We start from the raw sequence: 18918 nt of genomic DNA, 5'->3' as shown, positions 1-18918 counted from the left end.
CCCTCCCAAATATAACTATAGTTTCAACACAACAGCGCGATGGTGAAACACAAACACCAGTCAGTAACTAAGAAGGAAAACCGGGGTTTGAGCTTGGTGTTGGTCCTCATCATGCATTCTGGTTTCATTCAGCTTAATTACACTAGTAATCTTGCCCCCCACGAAAAACCCTGAAACCCTGAAGTTGAGGTGTGACTTTTCCTGGGGAGCCCAGGCAATGGTGAGGGGTTGCTTGCCCAGAGGAGGTGGGTTTTAAATGTCACTTCCAAATGAAAATGCTTCCCTTCAGCTTTTCTCCTTTCCCTCCCTTCCTTCCTTCCTTCCTTCCTTCCTTCCTTCCTTCCTTCCTTCCTTCCTTCCTCCCTTCCTCCCTTCCTCCCTTCCTCCCTCCCTTCCTCCTCCTCCTCCTCCTCCTCCTCCTTCTGATGCAGTTTTCTCGAAAGGAGCATTTTGGTGAGATAAGAAGTGACCGATCAAAATCGCTGAGGGGAGGTTGTAAGCAGCCGCTTTGCCCCAGCTTAACGTTATCTTATCTTTCACACTTGCACAGCGGAAAAAAATTGGCTTATCTTCATCCCCACCCCCTTCTCGCCTTAATTGCTAAAAAACACTGGTGTGCTAAACCCGGAGGGAGGAGATCTCTGGATCCTCAGTGGAAATGGAATATTAAAAAATGTGGGTGCCTGGGGAAAGCAAGGTTGGCAGGATATATTCTTTACCCCAGGCCTTCCTAGTACAATGTAGAGGGGCCAGTAGGGGTGGAAGGTTCAATGGCCAGATTTTAGGGTGAAAAATTCTGGTGATAGCCTGGGGTAATGTGGCTTCCCTGGGGTTCACTTTCTTCGGCGTTTCCAAACCTCTCTTCCCCTTCATCTTGCAAAAGCTGGTGTGGGTCTCCAATTGAGGCCTCTCACTCTGCTCCCCGCCCCAACCACACATCCCCCTTTTGGGAGGGGGGATGCAAGGCTGGGACGCATGGCCTGCTGGAAATCATTAAAATATATGCGAGTGTCTGCAAACACACTTTTAAATCATGGCGTTTTCCCCTCCACGCTGGTATATTTAAACTCCAGAGCGAGCTGGATCTCCTCCCTCTTAGTCGTTTGTCTGTGTCACCGACAGGCCGCTAATGGCCGGGCTTCCAGGCGCTGTGCATTATGCATTAGCCTCCTCCCTCTGCCTCACACAGAAGGTTCTGTCAGGCCTCGAAACACAAACCACCCTGCGCCCCCACCCCACCCCCCACACTTGTGGCCGGGTGGTGGTGGGGTGCTGCGCGGCTGCTAACACACTGGAGACGAAGGGATGGGGGCGGGTGGCAATCGAGGGTGAAGGCAGAACTGAGTGGGCCCGGAAGGGGAATGGGAGCAGGTAAAAGTGTGGCGGATTAGGCCACTTGAACTCTCCAGCTCTGCACCAACCCCCAGCTTTGCTCCTGGCTGCGACCTTCCTGAGGCGACCAACCTCAGCAACTCACCTCTGCGCCTGACTTGGTGGTGGCCTCAGAGGTATTTTGAGACAGATCAGCACTGGGTTTCCAGGTGCTGAGGCCATACTCCCTTCCTGTCCCCAGAAAAAGGGGCCTTCCAGATTCCTCCAGCCCCTGGGGAGGGAGTCTCCGCAGGGGTCCCGCAGAAGTGAAGGAAGAAGGCCTGATCCAAAATGACTGGAAGTCGGACATGCTAGGTCCCCGGGCAAGTATTTGGTGGTTCTCCATTCTCTCTCCCTGTGGTCCCCGCTCACTATCCCCAGCGGGGTAAAATGTGAGCTGGAGGTGCCTTGCTGAATTAGCAGCTAGAGCGGGATGTGGTGGCTGGGTTTATCTGTAGGAGCATCCGGCCCAACCCAACGGCGCTACAGCGGCTCTGAGGGGTCTTAAGCTAGGACCAGGTGGAGTGCAAGACTGGACCTCCCGCAAGCTGCATGTATTTATGCTTATTTGGCTGACACTCACCTACCCAGCTGGGCTTCTGAGTGTAAATGGCAGTTCACCCACTGTGCCTGGGTTTGGGGATCTCAGAGCCTGACACTAATCCAGCCCAGACCAGAAATTCCAAAAGGCAGTTGCTACTATGTTGGGCCTGCCTTTTGGAACCTTCTACCTGAATGGCTCAATAACCCTTAAAAAGCTATCCAGAAAGAGCACCTGTCTTCAACTTGGCCACTCCTAAGTTTAGCAGTCTCCAGTCATGGAAGGCAGCTACCTTTGGTTTCCGGATAACTGAAATTCCTGGGACAGGGATGCCCTGTGCTTGGGAGGGTAGGACAGTGGCTCTTTTAAGGGCCACTGGGTAAGCCCTGAGTTCTTTTACAAAGTGACCAGGTAAGAGTGTTAGTGTGGTTGTTTGTGTGTTTTCTAAAATAGTTAACATTAATAGGCTGGCTCACACTATATAAAGTAAAAAATATATGCTCTGAAATCACCCAACTCCCATCTATTCCAATAACCAGTCTCATAGACTTAAGAACAGCCTCTGAAGAGAGCCATGCAGGGCCTACAGAGTTTTATCATATAGATCCTACACATATGTCACAAACAACCCACACACACAATGTTGGGATCCGAGGGTTCTCCCAAATACCAGGTAAGAATCTCACCAGGGGATGCATGGCCTCTTTCCTAGGCCTGGACTGTGGTTGAAGGTGTGGAAGAGGCCCTGGCAGACCCTGCACAGTCAGCCTGGCCTGAAAAGGGTGGACAGGCTCCAGGCCTGCTCCCTGAAGTGCCAACCTGCTGGCCCAGTTGCAAAGCCTAGATAGAATCTGTAGCAGGAGAGTGCCTGGGAACCTGAGGTCCAGGTATATATTATAACCTGGGGACCCTTCCAAGGGGACAAGAGACCGATAGGGGAGGTGTGGTCCTCCACAGCTCAACTAGAAGCACCTCTCCTGTTTCTCCACTGCTTGTGCAGCCTCCTCTCCCTTGCACTCAACTCACTGCTCTCCTCCTCTTCTGCTTTCATTAAAATCCTCCCCTTCCGAGTGCCTGGTATAGCGGCCTGACCTGCAGGTCAGCTCCTGAGGGGCTGGTGGGCCGGCCTGGGAGGAGGGAGCAAGGGAAGGCCCTGGCTGCCCTCACATGCTGCAGGCTCTGTGGTGTCCCTAGCTCTAGGAGCCCCTTCTTGAGTGGGAACCCAAGATGGGACTGCCCTTCTTGAGCTTTCTGCTTCTCTGTGGAACAATTCCAATAAACTAGGCCAATAGGTATAAACTCCCTACCCACCCCCCTCTGCCTTGGAGTACCTCGGGGAAATTTTCACACTTTAATTCTGTGAGTAATGAACACCCCCCCCCCCCCCGCCCCAACACACATACACATATACACACATTCATGCCTCTTAGGACTGCTTTAATAAGGTATTTTTAAAATCCCACAGAGTTGGAAAATGTGCCCTTTAGAGATGGAAGAGAAACCCTTTAATCCCACCACCAAACGAGGATACCTTGCAGGCTAGACTCCTTAAAAAGGGAGGGGGTTTGAAATGCGGCAAATACGTCAAAGTCGAATTTGCTGGCCTGTTTGTCTCCAGCATCAAATTTCTCTCACAGTTGACTCTCTTTGAGGCCCCTTCATATTTACAGCAAAAGCTCCCCCCCATTCATTTTAAAGATAGGACTTTTAAAGTTAGACAAACAGGCCCCTTTGTCAGCAGCCCCTGGAACCCACAGGACTCCAAGAGGCAGCAGGCTCCATGCTCTTGCTTGGTTCCAGGATTTTCCAAAGTTCTGAATGGTTACTTACAATTCTTAACTCTGGGAAAAGCCTGTGCCTGGGGATAAAGTTGGGGAGGCATGGGAAGGGGAGAAAAGGGGGTTGGACACGTGGCCAGTGTCTCTGTGGAGGCCTGAGCTGGAAGAGCCTAGCCTGGCAGGCCTCCCCACTCACCCAGGCCAACTCTCCGGAGTGGCCCACAGTGGTACAGAAGCCTCCTTGCCTGGAACCGCGTTCAGAGAGTTTCCCCACAAGTACCCAACTTCAGTCTTCTCAGTTATTTTAGATTTGTTTTGAATAAAAGGAGTAGCTTCAAAAAGAAATGTTGCTACAACACGCAACCAGAGGCCTTTCTCCAGCTGCGTCTGTAACTTGCATGCGTTCAGTCTAATAACTTTTAATGTCTGGCCCTAAAATGTCTTTATAAAAAATAGTTTTACAGCATAATAGTCCAGGTGTCTTTCTGCTTGTTACCGGAGATTAAAAAAATGTGTGGGTTAGCTTTCAGAGACATCCACCTCCAGAAAGACGGGAAGAAAAAGGCGTGCATTCCATCATGCAGGCGCAGGTCCTGGAAGCAGTGGCAGCCCAGCAGGGCTGGGCACTGCCCGCTGGGGCACTTGCTTGCCTGTCTTTTGCATCAGTTGTTATAAGCAGCTCTGGAGCATGAAGATTTAATTCTGCCCGAAGTTTCGGGTTTCAAACGGTAGAGATGTTTCACTTCTGCTTTGGAAAGGGCTGTTTTTATAACTGCTGAGAACTAAAACAGAATAAATAAAATCGCACCTAACACCAGTCCCGCAGTTAGTATTAAGTCTAATTTTTAAAAGGGATCTTCTAGCTAGAGCTGGTTTTGGCCTTGACCTTGACTTAGTAATCAACTTGAGATGCTTTTGATTATTTTTGGCATGGAGACACTCCAGGAAATTTTAAAACTTTCCGTGTGGATTTACAAGTCACCTCCATTTCGGATTGATGTTCTCATCGAGCCTGCACCATCTTGTCCTTAAGCAGAAAAGAGACTCCCCACCTCCAGCATAAAAAAGACCCTAGCAGCAACGGAGTGGGGTCACCTTTTGCCGCAGCGTCCGGCCCCGCGATCTGGGTGCGGTTAGGCCGGAACACCCCTCCCCCACTCCCACCCCTTCCCGCTAGCTGCACGAACTGGGGCTTCTCGGCTATCCCCAGAGGCTCTGCACTCCGGGGAGGCCGGAACCTCGCCTCTCCGCTTCCCCCGCCCGCCTGCCTGCCCCCGCCCTTCCCCCGCGCCCAGCGCCGCGCCGGGTGCGCTGGAGAAGCTCAATACGTGTCAATTGAATTAACTGCTGCGGGCGCGGGCTGTACGATCAGCACGACGTTACCGAGTGGAAATTTATGGGGCGAATGGTGTAAGCCAAAAGTTGCTCCCTGCCAAGGAAAATAAAACGCGGGAGATAATCTCTGGAGGTGGGGGTGAGGGGCCGGGACAGACCCTCCAGACATCTGAGGTGCACACTGTGAAATGCCCGCGAACTGGGGGGCATTTCTGGTGGATTTCTCCTCCCCTACCGTCCCCACACCACCCATCCCCGCCTCCTTGTGTCCCTAGGGCTGCCTCCTCCAACCCCCGCCTCTCCAAACAATTCCCATACAATTGAAACGTCCGGGGAACTCGGGCGGGGAGTTCGGGCGGAACGGCCACCAGTGCCCCGGGCCGTGTTTTCAGGTAGCTGTTGACAGCGAAATGGGAAAGGGCTCCTCCGGGAATAAGGGGCGCCCCAGGCAGGAAGTGGGTGCCAACGGGCATTCTCCAAGCTCTGCATGGTCTAGTAGGGGACACGCAACCGGGAGAGCGCAGCGCTGGTGGTGAGAGGAGGCAGCAGTGGCTGCCGCTGGGGTTTGACAGCTTTGGCTGAGCGGAGTGCGAAGCGCTTTATGGTAATTGCGGTCCTCCACTGGCCTTCTGGGTAGCGAGGGGAGTCTCGGCGCGCGGCTGGGAGAGCCGCCCCCGCCGCCCCCCATCCCCTGGGCTCCGGATCTGTGGGCCGCCCTCGCCGCCGCCGCCTTAGTCGGTCTGGGGCTCGCCCAGGACGCACGCCCAGACGGGTGTGCGCAGCCAACTCGGTCCGAGAGGGGGAGGGGAGGGCCAGGGGCGAGAGGGGCGCCACCCAAGTGGTCTGGGGTTCGGACCCCGAGAGGCGAAACGCGCCCGGCGGGGAATCGGTGACGGCTGGGGCAACTCGAGCAAACCTTTCCTGGGGAATCACCCCTCCGAAAGCCCAACGCCGAGGCGCCGCAGCAGAGGGTGAGCGGAGGCTAGGGGAGCTCAAACTTGCGAGAGCTGGAGGCGGCGGCGGACGGGCAGGCGGCTGTCGCCCGAACGCTGGGCCTGCGGGGGGGAGGGGAGGCGGCTGCTGGGAGGGAGGAGGGAGGGAGAAAGGGCGGGTGGAGGGAGGGGGAGGAGGAAGAGGAGGGAACCCGGGAGGGGGGACGCGTTGGGATCGCGGCGTGCGGCGGCAGACGGAGCTCGGGCTCCCAGCGGCAAGGTGAGGCTGAGCTACGCTCCTCGCTGAACGCCTGCGGAGCTCGGCGGCTGCGGGGGAGACACGCCGGAGCCCAGACCGCGGTCGAGAGAGGGAGCGAAGCGGGCGGCGGAGGGGGAGCCCGCGAGCCGCCAGGCGGGGAGCCCAAGCCGCGCTGTCGCCGCGCAGGGACGACTTGGCCAACACACAGGCACACACACACACACACACACACACACACCCAGCCCGAGCGGGCGCTCGCGGCGATCCGTCAACATGGCGCTGGGGCTCCTGCCGGAGCGCGGGCGGCAGCGGCGGCGCGGGAGCTGCTGAGCCCCGCCGAGCCCGGCCCAGCCGCGGGAGCCCGGAGGATCGCTCGGAGCTGTCGCCACCTGCCTGGAGGCTTTGAGCCCGCCCCGCCCCGCCCCCACCCAGTCCAGAGCCCACCCCACAGCGGGGCCGACCCCGAGGGCAGCCGACTGGCAGCAGACGGCGAGGGAGGCGAGCGAGCGCGGCGCCGCGAGCGGATTGCGGGCAGCCGGGGACGGCAAACTTTGCTGCCCGCCGCGCTTCCCCGGCCCCGCTCCATCTCCGATCGCTACCCGTTGCCACCCCACTTTCCTCCCACCCCGCACACCTCTCCCCACCCACCCAGCCGCCCCTGGCTCCTCGCCGCCTCGACTCTGTTGGGGGGGCCACTTCAAAGCTCCGGATCGCAGGCTCCTTCCTTACTCCCCGGCTGGGGATTTCAGGTCAGTGCCCGAAACACCTTTCCCCGGGGAGATCGCACCGGCGGGCAGGCGGGCGCGCCGTGGGCTGCAGTCGTCCCCCCCCCGGGGCCCCCGCCCTCTGCGGGTTGCTCCTTCGACTCTCGTGTACCCCGCGAAGCTTTCGCCTCGCGCTTCCCTTTGGCTGCTGTGCTCGCTTTCGTTTTTATCTCTTAACTCTTAAGTTATTAAAGATGCGGCCAACCTAAGCGTCCCCGCGTGGGCACTAAGGAGGGGCGAGGCGGAGGGGCATGCTGTCTCCCCGGGGACCGGGAGGAGATCGGGAGTTCGCCGAGTGGAAGTTTGCAGCCTGTGTGTCTGCGTGCGCGGGAGTGCGGTCGCGGCTGAGTGCAGCGAGTCGTGCGCGGGGGGGGGGGCGGGGGAGCTGGGCTGGAAGCTGGGAAGCTCGGCTCGGCGTTAGCTCGCGAGCAGGAAGGGGAGGGCGTCGGGTTCCCGTCTGCTTTCTTTTTCGACTCGGGAAAGAACTGTAAAAACCCCCAGCCGCTGCCGCCGCCACTTGGTCTCGACTCTCTGGGGGCTGCTCGTTCCTCCTAGTGGAACTCGGCGTGTGCGTGCACCAGGGTTTGTGGCAGGCGCCCCGGCCGAGCCGAGCTCGACCTGCTGCCGCCTCCGCGCAACTCGGCAAGGGAGTCCCGGGTTTTTTCTTGGCTTGCCCCGAACCAAGAATCACGTGGATTAAAATTAAAGCAACAACAACAACAAACAAACTAGGAAATCTACAAGAGTGAGGGGTTCCGACTCGGCCTGTCCTCCTGCCCGCCAGGTCAGACGCTTTGTTTTGTAAATGTTCTTATAAAATTGCAATTCGCCACCCTCTCCCATCCCTATCCAGTTCCCGACACTGCAGGGTAGGTTTTAAGTTCTGAGCCCCCAGGGGTGGGGGTAAAATTTGCGGGGGCGGGAAGGGAGGGCGGGGTGACAAGACCTGGGCCCTCCGCTGGGCAGCGGGGAGTCTGGTGGGAAGCCCTCTTGGGCGTGTGCGAGTCTGCGGCCGGAGGAAGTTGGTCTCACTCCGAGGGTGTGCGGTGTTGAGGTGGAGGGTGAAGAGGAACTTGCGCACCCGACGGGATCCTCGGCTGCGGCGGGGAGGACAGGACGCCGCGGGGCCCGTGCTCAGCAGGCGGGCGCCTGCGCTGCAGAAGCCTCAGCCAACTCCGGGGCTCCGGTCGGCGGCGACGTGCGCCTGCTGTTTACGAAGCAAGCCTTGAAGTGCCGTGTGCGGAGCCCAGCGGCTCGAGCCGCGCGTGGTCCCCGCGGGCTTCCAGCTGTTCGCCCTCTCGAGTGGGCACGTCTCCGGGTCCCCGAGACGGCGGAGTCTGGCCGCGTGTAGGCCGAAGCTGGGTGAGGCTTAATTTGTTGTTAATGAATCTTTTCCAGAAACTCCAAGCTCTCCAGCTAGAGGCTGAGTGCCCGCGCGCGAGGGCGCGCGCCGTCGGCGTCTGAAGGGTGGGGGTTGGGGGAATGGAAGAGCGAAGAAAGGGGAGGGATATGTGTATTTAAAAACAAACCTTAAAAAGAAACCGGCGCGCTTCAAATAGGTATTCGCACCGCCTCGCTGTGTCTAGACTAGACAGATCAGGATTTTAGATTTTCTTTTCTTTCTTTTTTTGAGAGAGAGCTAGGGGAAGTAGTGGTGTTACGTTCTAGGGCTAGCCTCTTGGAGAAAGATCCTTAAAATGGCCTGGGAGTAAAAATGGGGAGGAAATGGCTCACCCCAGAAGGTGGTGGGTGGTGAACCCAGACAGACTTGGGTATTTCTAGCCATCTGACACTTCCTGTGGCACTGGAAAAGGACACCGCGGGTCGAAATCAATCCTTACGAGGTGTTGGATTCGGTTTTGCCAACAGAATTGCTTGTGTGGAAGGCGTTTTAATTGTTGGATTCGGAGACTCCTGTACGTGGACACTTGGAGACTACGTTTGGTTCTTAACACTTCCCACTTCACCCCCGACCTGTTATAGGGTCTGGGCTTTGCAGTATTGGTTCCCGTGTTTATTTTGGGCATGATTTTACCGCGTGGAGGAGGTAGGGAAGATGTTGATTAATATGCCGTCCAGGTTTAACGAGAAACTAGCCTTCGGTGTGCGAGTATACGCCGCCGCCGCTCACCTGGATCGCCTGGGGTAGTGAGGAGTGCGAGGGGCTCGGGCGCTGGGCGCGCAGATTGGGACTAGGGCTCGGACGGCCCCACCGCTGTCCTTTGAGGCCCTGTCACCAGTAGGCGACTGAGAGTTAATTAGGAAGTGTTCTCCGGATCAATGGGCCGCACAGCTCATTAGCGATTCTCTCCAGCCCTTTGCAGGGCCGGCCGGGCCTCTGCCTCCCACACAGGCCGAGGCCCGGCGGCCCGAGCAGAGGAGAGCGCTGCTGGGAGGTGGGAGGGCTGGGCAGAGTGGGGCGGTGGGGAGGCAAGTGTAACTTCTCGGGGCTGCGCGTTGCGTGCGGCGCCTCGAGGCCGGCGCAGCCCGCTCTTTCTTCCTGCCCTCAGTCGTCTCGACTGTCTTTAACTCGCTCCCGCTCGCGTCGCTGCCTGGCTGCTCCTCCCCGCCTCCCTCGCCTATCTCTTGTTCTCTAAGCACGACGCCTGTGCTCCCCGCCCAGTTTGGGATTAGACAAGATAAAAATAGGACTGCCCGGCGCGCAAAGCTGTGACTGTGCCCCGCCAGCCGGGCTAGCGGGAGCTCGGGGGGCCGGGGCCGGGTAGGACCCGCTGTGCTCTCGGGGAAGCCAGCGGGGATAAGCTTCCCCCTCCACTCCTCAGGCCCAGTCACGCTCCCCGGGTCTGTCCGCCGGGAACCGTGCGGGCACGGGGACCTGGGCAGGGTCTCCTCGCTCTCGCGGGTGTTGTTGGTGTGCCTATGATAGATCGGTCTAGACAGGCATGCAGGCTCCCTCCCGGCTGAAGGACGGGAAGCGGGGGGGGGGGGGCGGCGGAGGCGGCGGCAGCGGCAGACTCCCGCGAGCTGCGAGTGAACGAGCCAGCCTGCGGGCCCAGCGAACAAGGTGGAGGGAGGACTGCGAGGGTTTCTCTTAACCCTTTAAAGGCGATTGAGAGAGAGAGAGAGAGAGAGAGAGAGAGAGTGTGGTGGGGGGCGGGGGGGGGTGGCAAGAAGCCTAGCAGAAATTCCTGGAGGCAGAGTAGCCCTGAGGGGGAGGGGCAGGTGTCTGGGCCTAGGGTTTTCCCTTTTCTGTTTGCACGCGCACATCCCGGTGCATTGGGCTCGATTCTTTCACAAACCAAACGCAGCTGCTAGGTGATCTAGTTTGACTGGATACTTAACAGGGAAGGTTTGAACACAATGAACACCCTTACTAAGGGAACTGAGTTTGGGAGATGCAGATGTAGACCTCAATGTTCCCAGAAGAGAACTCTTTTGGCAATCCAATATGGGAAGGTCTACTCAGAGATGTAGTTGGTTTGAGCTTCGCTCGGAGACTGCTGCAGATGGAAGATCTGAGCTTGAAGTGCCAGGCCACTGTGTGCAGGTATTTGGAGAGAGCAAAGAGATCCTTGAGTTATCTGTATAAATAGACATACTTTTAACAGAGAACTTGTGTGAAGTTAGTATCACATATGTGCAGGGAGACTGCCTTGAAACAGGAGTTGGACAGTGATGTGTGCAAGATCAATAATTTGTATACACACATGAGGTCAATATCAAATTGGTTTAGTTCTTTCCAGAGGTTGAAATTGGTGGGTGGGTTACCCTGTGTATACATAAATCATTATTAGCACTCCTTCTTCTTCCACCTGCTCTCCTTTTTAGGGTTGTTGTCTATGGGATCTTCTCATTACATTTGAACTGCAAACCCATATTGGTCTGGCCTGAAAATGAGCCACACATAGGCAAGGCAAGAAAGTAAGTAGTAAGAAGGTGTACATGTTAGACAGAAGTGCTCAGATTAAGATGTGTGCCTGGATGACATGTGCTGAGACAAATCAAGACACTTGGGCTCCAGTTCCCACAAGGAACAAGAGATACAGAAGAGATAAAGAACTGGCCAAGAGGAATGTAAACATGGATTTGCAAATACAGAGACCTATAGCAATATTCTAAGAAAATCCCAGACTTTGTTGAGCTGGAAACTGGGACAGATTTCTGTGACTTTGGTCCAGAGACAAAAAGCCCATTTAAAGGTGTGAAGAGGGTCACTTGGAAACACAGAAAGCATTCATATGCATACATACATGCTTAGGTACACAGGCTGAATGACAAAAACTCCGTGTCTGATGTAGACTTTCCTGCTCTGATGTAGACTTTCCTGCGGAGTGAGACTGGTGGTCGGAAGTGGGCAACACCACCACTTTTGCACCCTCATGCACAGGGAAATAATGTCTTTGCCTACAGGAGAACTCAGGGCAAAGTGGCCTAGGTAAGGGTGGATGGCCCTCATATAGGAAGATTTCTTCTGGTTATAGTTTCTTCCCATCTAGAGTGGAAGAGAGGGTATGTGTTTGTTAAGCAGGTAGAAGGATTTCTAACAGTTCTTGAGTCTTTGATCTTGAGTGGATGGAGGGTGGAGGAAGAGTGTCTTTACCTTTTGGGTCAGGTGGGAAGAATGGATGTTGCACTGCTCCTGTAAAGGTGGCTCAGGGCCCAGTGGACTGATAAAGACAGAACTGAAAGAAGTGCGAAGTTTGGCTTTTGGGAGGAATAAAGAAGTATGCTTTCATTTTGGTGTGCTTTCTTTCTCTTTTTTCTGGAGGACACCATGTGGGGATGGCCTGCGTAGGATGGATTAGCAGGCGTCTCTGTGACCCCAGACGCGCACATAAACTAGGCTAGGGTTTGGTTTGCCCGCGGCATCGATTTGCCGAGGTCCCTCTTTGTCTGAGCCCAGCCGGGAATTCAGCCTTTATTGGGAAGACCGCACTCTCGGGTGGAGCCCGCGCCGGGTCGGGCGGGGCAGGGGTGGGCAGCGGGCTAGGCGGGAGGCTGGGAGGCTGCAGTGCCGCCGGAACCCCAAGAAAGCCAGGACGGTATTCAGCAGTGCCCGGCAGCTCTGACAATGCCATCTTGGTGGCTTCCTCCTGGGCACCGGCCCGCCGTCCACTTCGCGCGCGTCTACTTCGGCCCTGGCTTCCCACCCCCGCCCGCGCACCAGCGCGAGGCTGAAAAGAGCTCAGATGGCCCCTTTGTTAGGCCCTAGGGTCACTCTCGTGCTCTGGGGGCTGCAGAGGAGCGGGGGTGGGGGGGAGTAGTGCTGTTAGTGAGAAGGGACTTTCTTCCTGGAAGGCTTCTTGCCAGATCACAAGGTTCGAGCCTGGTGGGACCTCGCCCAGCCTTGGGAGGGGAAGACTAGCCCCGCCTTGGCTGCTTTGCCAAGGTGTGTAGCGGACAAGATTCTGTGTGCAAAGCTGGTTGCGCTGCTTAGTCCTGGGTGGCAGTGGCCAGGTTGAAAAGCAGCCAGAGCAGGAGTGGTTGGCCTCCTCAGGCTGACCCCCGTGGAAGCGGGGGTGGCCAAGCTGCCTAGTCACCAGCACTTGGAATGCTACATCCACTGACCTCCAGACCTGCCCATCGGCTTTCTATGGTTGACCCCGGTGTGTTCCTTAGGAAGGGAGATCTGACTTAGCCTTGGATGAAAATTAGTGAACGATGCTTTTCCTCGACATTCTGCAGAAGGCACCCTTTCCCAGCACAAGCTCATCTCTGCCTGCCCCCAAAGGAGGGCATCAGAAATGTGGGTCCCCACTTGGTTACTTTTTAGAGCCATGTCTTCCCAGCCAACAGCACCCCTCAACACCCATGGCTCAGCTCCCGGTGATTAGTCTAGCGGGGAAGTCCGCTAGGGGAAGATCCTGACAGCATAAAATATAATTTGTGATCTAAAAGACAGTTTCCAGTATAATCTCATTATGCACCACAGACTCCCGGTGTTATTTTGTGGAAGGCGGACAATGATCAATTTACATTGACCCGGGGCTGGGCGAGCTTTTAGATGGTAATTGCCATATTGATTTGCATGCAAAAAGGAGACCTGCTAAAATTAAAGACCGGAAGCTAAATTAAACTAAATTTATTGTCTAGGTGCAAACCAGAGGAACTACTCGGGAAGGGGGGTGAGTCAGAGCAGGGTGTCAGGGCCAGAGCAGGTGAGAAGCCCCAGAGTTTCAGGTCACAAATTTGGGAGCGGTGTTTGCCTTTGTGGTTTCATAATGTGAGGAGGGGATCTATTTAGGGTGTGGAGACCCAGCGGGAAAAAAGTTATAAACATGTACTATTGCGTTTAAAGCATTGGAGTCTTTTAATGCTAATGGTAACTGCGAGGGAGAAGAGAGGTTTATGGCGTTATTGGGGTCTTCCAGCACCATTTCCGGCAATCCCCCCATTTCTATTGTTCTACCCGAGCGAGCGCTCGCAGTCGTTGTCTGGGACACATGGAACTCGCCATTTGAAGAGTTTAAAAAATTAAAAAAAAAAAACAAAAAACCATAACCCTTTCTACCTCCCCTTCCCCCCTCCCCTAGCGTTAGCTCCTTCGGGGATCGCGCGAGTGTGGGGTGCACTGCACGGGCACCGCGGGCAGGCTTGGACAGTTGGAGGCTGCCGATTTCCTTCGAAGACTAAGTCCATATCTTATCCCGACGCCGATGGCTCGGAGAAGCTGCCTGCTCCAGGTGGCCCAAGTGGGGGAGGGGAGGCGTCTGCCTGGCCCAGTCTCAAGGTGCCGGGGGCGGGGGTCGCGGGTCGCCTCCCCTGAGGTTGGAAGGGCCTGCACCAAGCTAGGGGGCGGGGAGGGCGGTGGTGAAGGCTGGAAGCCTTGCTCCGATGGCCTGGTCGTGGAGGCCGAAAAGTTTGAAAATGAGAGCAAGCCACTGACCCGGTTGTCAGGAGAGGTTGTCAGGAGAGGCCGGGCCTCCGAGACCTGTTCTGTTGGCTCCTAGGGTGGAGGACCCGGCCCTCCGTCGCCTCGACCCCTTCCGCACCCCAGGCCTTTGCCTGCTCAGTGGCTCCTGGAGCCATTTCGCACATCCGGAGCCTTACTCGGCCTCTGGAGGAGCAACTGGTCCTGTGCCCCTGTTGGTCCCTGCCCCCCACCCAGTCGCATCTGAAAGCCTGAGGCAGACCTGGAAATTGGGAATGAGATAGGGAGGGGATGTTGGGTGCTGACCCTGCGTTTCTGGGACTAGAAGTTGCAGGTAGGAAAGGCTTTTTGTGGTGGGACCCCCAGCATTGTGTAAGCTATTTCCATCTATTTCCTCCCACTTAAAACCCTAGGAATAGTGGGTGTAGGCACTCCTTCCAAAGGGTTTTTGCTTTATCTAGATAATTTGATTTATTGCTTTATGTAGCAAAACTAGGGTGGCAAGCCTTGTTCTAGTGCCAGAAGTCTGCACTTTCTGCAGAGACTTGAATAGCAACCCACCAACTATCCCTGCCAATTCTGGGATCCTGGATGGAGAAAGTGGAGCCTTGTTGAAGCTCTGGCCTCACACCAGGGTATTCCAGTGTAGGGAGATGTGGATGGAGGATGTGGGGGAAATTGGGAATGACTTCAAATGGACCAAGAAATTATTGGGTGTAGGAGCAACTGGGTTCCAGGCACCGTGTGGACCAAGTTACCTTGGTGTTAAAGGCTATCTTTTTACCCTGGACTTGAGTAACAAGACCTGAGGAAGCCTTCTGAAGTTTTGAGGGATTTTGAATGGCACAATTAGATTAATAATTGGCTCCTCTCCGCAACTCCAGGACTGAGTTTGACCGTGGCCCATTTTTACTAGCTGTGTGACCTTGGGGGCAAGTTATTTATGGCCTCTGAGTCTCAGTAAGTTTCTTCATTTGTAAGACTGGGAATAATTATCCACCTTAGGATCAAAGAATACTTGGCACGTAGTAGGCCCCAAGGATTAGTGGCTGCTGTGAATGACTGGTCATGTTCCTATAGTTTGCTCCTCTAGTCCCTGCTCCCCCTGAGACCTGCTGAGGCCAGTCTGGGGACTGCAGTTCAAGTTCCCCTCCCAGGGTATCTCCAGGGATATCCCCCTGCCCCATCTCCATGGGTTCCTCTCTCCCTTTGTTACAGTTCTTCGGATTCTGCATTTTAAAGGGTTCCATATGAAAAGACTTGGGTATTTTACCCCCTAAATGGGATCATTATATGGTTAGGAATTGATTCCAGAACCAGTATCTGGTTGCTCTTTGGTGAGTTTTCCCTTCATTCTTTCAGGGGAGGGAACTCTTTGGTGCTCTTTGGTGAGTTTTCCCTCCATTCTTTCAGGGGAGGGACCTGGCTGGAAGAGGTGAGAGGGGGTGGCCTGCTGCAGAAGCCAGGGGTGCTGTGGTTTGTTTGATAGGGATTAAGTCCGGATGTTATGAGGGCTCAGTGTGGTTTTCAATAAAGTCTGCCAGGGATTGCTTCTTTTATATCGATATGTATTTAAAAAAATTACTAGCATGAGAAGAAAACCAGACCTGTATGGATCCAGGCCGGTAGTAAGCTACTGTGATCAGGTTTCCTACTCGACTCCCACAGGGGAAGTCAGCATTTGATTGAAGCTACACTTGGTTCTTGACTCTCGGGGGATGCCTGCTCTGAAACAGGAGCCCTCCCTTTCTCTCCTCCTCTCCCCCTCCTCCTCCCTCTTTTTCCCTTCTTCCCCTAAAAGCCTTTGTGCTGAAAGAGCTTCAGTAGGCACGAATCCCTGGTCCCTCTCTAAAGAATGCCTTCCAGCCTTTGCTGACATTGTTTCGTGAACAGTGGGTTTTACCAGACCAGCAGTTTTGCCCCCATCCTAGCTCACTATGTAGAGGTAGAGTATGACCAGGATGTACCTAACTGCAATTATTTCCACAGTGGACAGCCAGGGCCTTGCCTGTCATGTGAAGACACCTTAACCTTTGCCCTAGGTATCCCCAGAGTAGGGTGAAGGTGGGGAGAGCAGGGCAGGGGGCTGTTATTGAAGGTTTCTTCATTTTCTTGAGCAAAATAGGCTGAGGGCAGAGTGGGGAGAGTCTGAGAGTATGCAAATTCCAGCTTTAGGTGTAAAACTTTGTTTAATTGGAGAAAGTCTTAGGTATTTACCAGTTCTGTACAAATGCAAACTTGAAATGGCCCTAGGGGCCTAGGTCATTCAGGGAAGAATAAATGAACTACAGAAATGTCCAAACTATGTAAATCCTCCAGTTGTCTGCCCTCTCATAAACACATGACAAGTGCCAAGGCATTGCCAGTCAAAACACCCGTGGAACAAGCAGCCTCCACCCTCTGTATTTATTATTTTATTAACAGCATTTTACACAGCGTTTAACAAGCACAGCCTGCCTGCTTTGCACTCTCACCAGACTGAAGGGGTAGAAAATGGCTGGGGGAGGGGAGGAGTGGTCTCTAAGAGAGACTTCTAGCTGGAGAAAGCTCTTCAGATGGGTAAGGGAAAGTAGCATTTAGGATTGGTTTCTCCTGGCTCCAAAGAGACAAAAGTAATGGCTTTGGGGGAAGATAACCCCTCTTCCTTCTCAAGAGGAAAGTTGTGCAGATGTGGCATGTCTAGTCTTGGCTTCAATTCCAGAAGGTGAATCTGGGTCTGTTTCACTACACTCTGCCCATTGGTGATTTTCAAAGAATAAGTATTTGTCTGCTATCATTATTTTACATCCTGGTGGAAAGTTTATAACGAAAAGTAATGCCTTTCTTAAGTCATAAAATGAGCCTTGTATGATTATTTAATTAAAATCTATTTAAGGACCGATTAGGCGTGTAATTTGCGCTAATAATGACGATTATGGAAATGTTCGACTTAACCAAAAATCATAAAGGAGACATTTTGATCAGTGGGGCGACCAGTAACTATTCAGGGAGTTGGACAATTTCTGAAACACAAGAGGCTGCAGAAAGTGCAGAAGCTGCCTGGCCCCTGTGATAGGCAGGAGAGCTGTAGGCCTCCCTGCACAGACCCCAAGCATGGCCCAGGCAGGCTAGCCTACGCTTTGCCAAGCATGGAAACTGACCCTGGGAGCCTGAACAACCTTTATTCCCAGCTGAGGAACTGGGGGAGGGGTGGTTCTCCAAGCCACCAGGAGAAGAAGAAAACTCTGGGAGCGGGCTGATAAACCACACTAAAACCTTTGCGAAATGGCTGTGCTTTTGCATTGACTATCAGCATTAATCAACGCATGCTGCCTTGGCTAGCCTTGGCTGGAGCCTGGAGGAGTGAGGGAAGGGGGGGTGTCCCTTGTTCCGGAGAAACCTGCCAGCTGCTGGGTTTGGTGCGAAGGCCGTGGAGGCAGACACAATGCTGCTGTTGTTGGTTTGATCTCGAACTGTGGATTGTTAGTCTGGCTTTAACTATGTGGTAAGGGGGGAATGTGAAGGCTGTTTACAGCGAGTGCAAATAATGTGACAGCTGTTGGTGCACGAGCAGCACTGTGCCTCCTCGGCACTTACACAAAGCGCACACTATGCAGGCCCGCCCAGAGCTGCAGAGGTGGCCACCACTTTCTGGCCAGAGTGTCCTCAGATGAGGGAAAGCTCAGCAGCAAACCCGTCCCCTAACACACACTTCTCTGACTCCCAGGATTGTGATGGAGGTGCAGAATGACGTGTGTGTTGTGGTTTAGGAAACTCGTTAGAAAGAGGTGGCAGGAGAAGGTCCCCTGGGTCATGTGTGTGTGTCCGTGTCCAGAGGGGTTTGGCCAAGATCTGTGGACGTGGGTCCTCAGCTGCTTATGACAGGATTTTTAAGATTTGGGGAACTAACTTTCAGCTATAAGCAAGCTTGTTGGAAAGAATGTATTATTAACTGAAGGCTTTCTGGAGACTGCAAGGCTCTGAAGGCCGTTGTTTCCCCCTCTGAAATGGCCCTGTGATTCAGACAAGTTAGAGAGACAGGTGGGTGCTGTGTGTGTGTTTTTCACCTGGCACTGTGCCCCAGATTGGAAACCCAATTGTGTAGGTTCAGGGCCCAAACGGGAGGGGGGTGCCCCGTATTGGGGTGGAAGGGGTGCAGCTTGGGTTCTGACTCCCAAGCCTGCCCATTTTCAAAAGTGCATTTGCCTTCAGCTGCGGGATGGAGAGGTACAGTCCTGAAGTCTCCCCACAGAGCCACCCACTCTCACTTAATCAACTAGAGGCCCACAGTCATGGGCCTTCTGGTTTCCTGGTCGTAGTCATGTCTCCCCCCTCTCCTTCCTGAACTGCAGGGAGGTACCAGGGTTGGGGGAGAGAGCAGTTGATGGCAACAATGACCAGTCCTGGAAATTCCTGGATAGCCTGGTGGGTCTGTCTGTAGACTCTCCTGGGGGAAGCTGAGTGTAAAAATCACCCCCCACCTCCCTCCCCATCCCAAAATTGAAACCCTGGCCTGTGGGATTTGGAGGAGGATCATTTAGAGCTAACTTGACTCTACATCAGTCCCTTTTCTATGTGACTTTGCTTGGTTCCTGGGTATACAGCCTGCAGGATGTCTGCAAACAGAATTTACCAATCCACCCCACCCCACCAAGTCTCCCCTCTCTGGGTTTTCATGTGGATTTCTACATTCAGTTGGGTTCCCTGGTGGAGAGCGGGGAGATGCTTCTGGAGTGATACATGAACTTCGGTGCCAGTTCTATAAATTGGTCTCTTTTTATGACGTGTGCCATTTTCTGTAGGAATGTTGCTTGCAAAACGAGTTTCGCCTTGGAGGAAAGGCGGAAAGATAAACAAGCTTGCAACGCCAAAACACTGGCAGTCTTTCCCTCCTTCCAGCTCTCTTAAAGCAGCCGGGCTGTATTTCCAGGATTAGACTCCGTGCTTGTGAGGAGGGACTCTAGTTGGCTTTTTTTTCCCCCAAGCAAATGCAAATTAGAGAAAAATAATTTTCTTTCAACGATATGCAATGTATTAGTCACTTGTTATCGTGCTCCGAGGCAGGCCTCATTTGTGCGTCTGCCAGCTCGCTCACATCTGCTCGGTGCTGTTCAGGGCATTTTAACC

General features: G+C 54.4%; 1 protein-coding gene across 9 annotated transcripts in view; it reads left to right on the top strand.

Annotated features, from left to right (window-relative positions):
- The first annotated feature begins 5369 nt into the window (after positions 1-5369).
- Positions 5370-18918, top strand: part of BCOR (BCL6 corepressor) — a 45263-nt gene continuing 31714 nt past the window's right edge. For 4 of the 9 annotated variants that reach the window (XM_045860461.1, XM_045860459.1, XM_045860460.1 and 1 more), the window contains exon 1: positions 6836-6965. The gene's annotated coding sequence lies outside the window, so the exon portion shown is untranslated. Of the gene's footprint in view, positions 5418-5451; positions 5997-6162; positions 6238-6835; positions 6966-7406; positions 7765-8323; positions 8343-18918 lie in introns of those variants that run through there. The other 5 variants (XM_045860457.1, XM_045860455.1, XM_045860453.1 and 2 more) reach the window with 5 other exon arrangements.

The sequence above is a fragment of the Phyllostomus hastatus genome, unplaced genomic scaffold, assembly GCF_019186645.2.
Source record: "Phyllostomus hastatus isolate PE091 unplaced genomic scaffold, TTU_PhHast_1.1 phas_scaffold_200, whole genome shotgun sequence".
Lineage (NCBI taxonomy): Eukaryota > Metazoa > Chordata > Mammalia > Chiroptera > Phyllostomidae > Phyllostomus > Phyllostomus hastatus.
This window is presented reverse-complemented; position numbering and strand designations above follow the sequence as displayed.